General features: G+C 41.2%; 1 non-coding gene and 1 pseudogene across 1 annotated transcript; both read right to left on the minus strand.

Moving 5' to 3' along the window:
• Positions 1 to 6,697, minus strand: part of LOC139656713 (uncharacterized) — a 52,044-nt pseudogene that overhangs the window by 9,634 nt on the left and 35,713 nt on the right.
• Positions 4,237 to 4,309, minus strand: trnav-aac (transfer RNA valine (anticodon AAC)). Its single transcript has one exon. It is a non-coding gene; the product is annotated as a tRNA-Val (tRNA).

Here is a 6,697-nt window from a genome sequence, read left to right on the forward strand (position 1 = left end):
TCTCCTTCTCTCCTCCCAGACGAGCTTAACGCCTTCTATGCTCACTTTGAGGGGAACAACACCACCCCCGCAGTGAGGTCACCTGAGGCCCAGGCTGATGACGCCTCCAGCTAACCGTGGCCGATGTGAAAAGATCCCTGAAAAAAGTAAACTCCCACAAGGCACCAGGGCCGGATGGCATCCCAGGCGGTGTCCTCAAAGCCTGCGCTGACCAGCTAGCAGAGGTCCTTACCAGCATTTTCAACCTCTCTCTCTTAACCAGTCTGTGATCCCCACTTGCCTAAAGAAGACCACCATCATCCCGGTCCCCAAGAAACCAATATCCACCTGCCTTAATGACTATCGCCCTGTTGCACTGACCTCAGTCATCATGAAGTGCTTCGAGCGGTTAGTCAAGACACACATCTGCTCCTCCCTACCCATTAGTGTTGTAGTCGAGACCACCTAAACCGAGACCGAGTCAAGACCAGATCATATCAAGTCAAGACCAAGACTTTGAGGGGGGCGAGACCGAGTCAAGGCCAAGGCTGAAGGGGGGCAAGACCGAGACCAGACCAATGCGAGTCCATTTTCAAGACCATGTAATCAGAGTGATGGCTCCACATTTACACCATTTGTCTGCTAAAATTCAAAAAGAGAGAAAGCATTATTTAGGAATTTAAGTAAAATACAAATGGATTTACAGTATGTGACAGAAGGCAATCCTTTGATATGAAACACTGCAATTCGATTAAGGGTTAAGGGTTAATAAACGTTCGAACTTAAAATAAGCAAAGTTATTGGTTGCAATTTGAAGGGGGAAGTTTTACATCCAATCACAGTAAAAAATAAATAAATCAGACAATGCACCGGCAGGTAATGATGTTACTGCAATTGTGGTCTCGACTGGTCTTGAAATAAAATTCTGAGTCCTCTTTGTCCGAGACCGAGTCAAGACCTAGTAAAAATGCAGTCGATTCCGACACGAGACAGAGACCTTCAAAATGTGGTCATAAGACCGGTCTTGAGACCAAGACCGATATCGAGTACTCAACACTACTACCCATCACCATAGATCTTCTCCAATTCGCCTACAGATCAAACAGATCCACGGATCTCTCCCACCTGGATAAGCGGGATGCATATGTGAGAATGCTGTTCATTGACTACAGCTCAGCATTCAACACTCCCGCCGAACTCATCACTGAGCTCAATGACCTAGGGTTGAGCCCCTCACTCTGCAACTGGGTCCTGGGCTTCCTGACGGGCAGACCCCAGGTGGTGAGAATCGGCAGCCACACCTCCTCCACACTGATCCTGAACACTGGCGCCCCCCAGGGCTGCGTACTCAGCCCCCTCCTGTTCTCCCTGTTTACCCCGCGATTGCATGGCCACGCGATGCTCCAACACCATCATTAAGATTGTGGATGACACCACCATCCTAGGCCTCATCACAGGTGGCGATGAGACAGCATACAGAGAGGAGGTTAGAGCTTTGGCAGTAGTAGACTACAGGAGACTGCAGGGGGGCAGACACACCCCCATTCACATCAATGGAACTGAAGAGGAAAGGGTCAGCTGCTTCAGGTTCCTCCATGTGAACATCACAGATGACCTCACCTGGACCACCCACACAGACACGTTGGTCAGATCTGCTCAGAATTGACTCCCAACATCCTCATAAACTTCTCCAGGTGCACCATCGAGAGCATCCTGTCTGGCTGCATCACTACCTGGTTCGGCAGTTGCTCTGTGCAGGACCTCCAGAGGGTGGTGAAAACTGCAGAGCACATCATAGGCCACCAGCTCCTCGCCCTGCAGGACCTTTATCACACCCGCTGCCTGAAGAAGGCACACAAAATAATCACTATTGCATTCTGGAATATATTCCATAACTTCCTATTTAGCACACCCAGGTGTCCTCACCTTAAGCTTCTTGACATCACTGCACACTATTCCTTATCCATATTACTGCTATGCTTGTACTTGAATTGCACTTGATTGCACATTCGTATTATACTTGAATTGCACTTCCGTATCCCATCTCATATTCAAAGTCATATTATCATTATTATTATTATTACCATGGTTATTATTCATTATCTTGTATGGTTCACCTTAGTTCTTTTAGTGCTATCTTCTTTCTACCACTGAGTAACATTGTTCTTCTTGTGTATCTTATCCTATTTTATTTCTATTGTTATGCTACAAAGTTGCTAGTCACAAGCATTTCATTGTCCAGACTGACCCCGTGTTATACTGCACATATGACAATAAAAAACACTTTGACACTTTTTAGTATCTCCCTGGCAGGCAAAAGAGGGAACAGCGCCACCAGCACATAGACTCCCACGTTGTGGCCAAAAATATATTGCATCCGTAGTGTTTTAGAACTCCCATAGAGAATGAATGCAAATGGTTTAGGGGAGTTTCAGCTAGAGCATGGCAGCAGAAATAACACGTGATTTTGTTCTGGTATCACGCGCCTCTCCTTGTTAGTATGGAATTAATGGGTCTTCTTTGAATACATTCATGCTGTGAAGACAAATTGGTTTATTTACACAAGACACAGAGACTGGACCTTCAGGTTACTGTGCTTTATTCTTGGGCACGATAGGCATGAGCATTTGGGACTGGGTGTTTATGTGTGTGTGTGGTTCTATAAACACAGAAAACAGATGCATGACGTTAGTCAAGGCTCAAAGTACAATAAACAATATAAGTAGCCTATGCACCAACGCATTAACATAAAGCAGCAAATGTATAAAACATATAAACATCATAATCAATCTTCAGAATATATATAAAGTGACCATTGTATAAGACAGTATTAACAATGTACTTTAAACGTATAGTGGCATATCACCCATACAGAGCAAACTACCATAACTTAGAACCTGCACTAAGGTCATCAGGCCCTTCAGTGTAGCTGAAGCCACATTACACAGTTTCGATGCGCCCTCTAGCGGCATAACAGTGTACCGCATTTAACGTTCTGGCACCACTTAACAGGTGGAACAATTAAATAATAATAAAATAAATAAATTAACTGCTCTGTAGTAATTAGCACACAATAACTAGCCTAGTTGCATTATATGTAAAAATTACTACAAAATGCCTACACATTATTCCATAGCATGAATGATAATATAAATATCACAACTGAAATTATAGTGTTTTCATATTCTGTTGCCAACAATAAACTAAACTTACATACAAATATTAAACATTACTATTGGGCAGTCAATAGTTGCACTGGAATTCAGTATGAACAACATACACTCCATATGGCTCTGTACTGGGCTTTAAAGGACTCAATTAAACATCAAAGGCAGGCTCCGACAACTGCCGCTCGGAAATATGTACAAGGAATAAGTAAACAGTTTAGCTGTAAACACATAAGACACATAATACCTGAGTATTCCGAACTGGCTAAAACACCGAAGTGAGGGAAAGGGCTTATGCCTTTTCAGTCATTAATCAAGTTTGCATTCACCTAGCCAGAAAATTAATCTCTCACTGGAAGTGACCCGCCCTCACCTTCAGCATCAGTGTGTTTACCGACAATGATGAACATGGAAGAAGTAAATCAGCTCTTTCATGAAGCCTAGGCTAATGTGTGGGCCATGAATGGGCCTTCATGTTAATGGTCTTTTTTGCAGAAATTATACAGGCGGGATACTCACTATACTATCAACGAGATACTAGGGCCAGGTCAGAAGTCAATCAAACTATAGTTGCCACTCAGACATTAGACTAGCTACTGAAAAAACAATAGATCTGATTTATTTTTTTACTCTTTAATTTATCTTTTATTTTTTTTATTTTTTTTTACTAGTAATACTAGAGACCTTCATGATTAAGTATATTATATATATATATATATATATATGTTAAAAAATTAAGCTATCATGATTATATGAAAATTACCTTTTTTTGGGAGGTTTTGCACTTAAGTGCCTCCAGGAAGTACCGCCAGGAAGAACAACATCACGTGACAGGAAAAAAGTTTGATTATCTTTTTTATCATTATTATTTTTATTTGTTTGTTTTCTTGCGGGATATCACAATAAAAAAAAACAGAAACATTTAAAGCATGAAAAAAAAAAGATAAATGATTATTTATCAAGTAACTACAGTTGCCAATAGGCTTACAATTTTCAATCTGCAGATTCGACTGTACCTGCTTTGCTTTTATTTTATTCAGAGAGTTAGTTGGCTGTCCAGATTCAAAGCTCCTGTAGGAGGAAATAAAGTTGTTTCCGCCCGGTCTCGAACCGGGGACCTTTCGCGTGTTAGGCGAACGTGATAACCACTACACTACGGAAACTGCTCCTGTACTACACAGAAGCCGGGTGTCTCTCCATGTCCAGACCCGATTATATCATGTTGTATGTGAGGTTTTAACTCTGTTTTTTTTAAGTATCCATAGATGTTTCATTTAAGAACATGAAAATTCTTTCTTTCTTTCTTTCTTACTTAATTTCTTTCTTTCAGCAGTGAAAGGAAATAAACATGCTGTATTGAAAATTTCTTGAATGGTATCACATTCTTGAATAAGACTTTTCAAGAGAAAAAAATAAAAACATGTAAAATAAAATACCCCTCACAGAAAACTTTTCTGATAGCTGGGTTTCTTCATATATTGTTTACAGTAATTCTTCTTTACAGGAAGTCACACTTGGGTAGTGGCCATTACGAAGTTGTGAATAGTGAATTGCTGAATGTATTTTATTTACATACAGATCTCTTTAACTAGGAATTAACATTATTTTGTATGTTTTTATTCTTTTTTTTTGTTCACAAGCCTTAACAGAACCACATTGTCTGTTTGTCTGTCTGTTTGACCAATCTTCTCTAAAGGAGTAAGCATGTACTGGACGTACTGTGGCCTGACAGTGAGGTAATCTGTGATCCAGTCCATGAGGTTGTGGTCTACCTGCATCTCTGAGAGCTTCTCTGCCAGCAGGAGGGGCTGGATGGTGTTGAAGGCACTGGAGAAGTCAAAGAACATGATTCTCACAGCGCCCCCTGGCCTCTCCAGGTGCGAGTAAGCCCTGTGGAGCAGGTAGATGATGGCGTCCAGGGAACCGCCCACCAGGGGCCTGAGGTGCTGCAGAACCAGTCTCTTCAAGGTCTTCATGACGTGTGAGGTCAGAGCGGCTGGTCTGCAGTCATTGAGAGCGCTGGGACGTCCTTTCTTGGGCACCGGGACAATGCGGGAGGTATTCCACAGCTGAGGCACCTTCTTCAGCCTCAGAGAGAGGTTGAAGAGATGCTGGAACACTCCTACAAGCTTTGGAACATTGCTTAGTTGCAGTAAAAGATTGTGCCACTGGGTGGCGCTCCTTGTTTTACTGAGAGTTACAGCAACAGGTATTGAGTTCTACTCCCAGTCTGTCTTCCGACCAGTCACTTTAAGCCTCTTCAGTAATGACTTGGTATGTGTTACACTATATTAATCTACACATGTACGTTTGGAGAATATAGTGTGGTAGAGACCAGGCATTGTATGGTTGACAAGTATAGGCTAATTGAATAAAGCGGTATATGTGAAAATCTCAATCATGATGTCGTCTGGCTCTGTCAAGCTATCCAGGAGAATTTTACTAAAGCTAATATAAGCCAAGACAAGACCAAGCACGTTATAATAGACAGCATGGTTTTATTTCAGTCATAGAGTTTGTTAGCATCATTACTGCCTGTCTTGATCATTCAAAACTTCTATGTGATGACACAAGGATGTTTATGCCCGGTTTCAAACCAGGGACCTTTCACCTGTTAGGTGAACATGACAGCCAATCCATAGTATTCCTATAGTGTCACATGCATTTCCTATAGTGCTTTACAATATACACAGCTCATTGGCTGTGGCTGTCATTTGATTTTAATCACCTGTTAATTTATTACAATCATACGTTATTTTCCTACCAAGATGGCCAAGTCTTGATATAACAGAATACTATGAATACATTGCAGAAACTGATGCAGCAAGTTGTCAATGTGTCTGGCCATTTATATACATGTGAGAACTGGTGTGTATGTGTGTGTTCATACCTGTTTACATGTACACCATAGAGGTTATAACTGGGAGTGGTAATTTTGCATCATTTTGTATGACATATATTAACATCTCGACCATTTGGTGTGTAGTCCAAAATTCCTATGGGGGAGACTGAAGAGGTTAGTTTTCTACACAGTAAAAAAGATAAATGCAAAATTATGTTTCAGCCTAAAATGAGAGAATATTACAAACTTAAACATATCTTTTCAGTTTCATTAATCAGATCAAGAAAGTCAACGCCTCAGGAACAATCTCTCACAGGAAGTCAAGGTGATCCGCCCTAAATCACCGCCAGCATCAGTGTGTTTACCAAAACCAAAAGATCAGCCGATTAAAACAAAACAAGCACCACAGAACTTTTACTTTTATTCCCTCGTCAGACATCTCTGCTTGCTGGACAACTAGTGTTGTTTGGAATGTAAAGCATATGAAACCATTTCAGGAGTGAACAAATCCTGCTGCAAGCTGAATACTGTGACGGTGTACTGGAGAAGTTTGAAGCTTCCCTGAATAAAATTAGTCTTTTCATCGCTGAAAGACTTAATCCCACAAGGATCACAGGTCTAATAATAAATAGCCTAGTTAACTCATTTTTTTCCCACATGTTAACTTCTCTTCTACATAATAGTTGGTTTGTCTTGAGAAGTTTTATTT

Source organism: Centroberyx affinis, unplaced genomic scaffold (assembly GCF_046629955.1).
Source record: "Centroberyx affinis isolate AG114_WGS23_722 - 3 ecotype Tasmania unplaced genomic scaffold, CSIRO-AGI_Caff_v1 ptg002520l_1, whole genome shotgun sequence".
NCBI lineage: Eukaryota > Metazoa > Chordata > Actinopteri > Beryciformes > Berycidae > Centroberyx > Centroberyx affinis.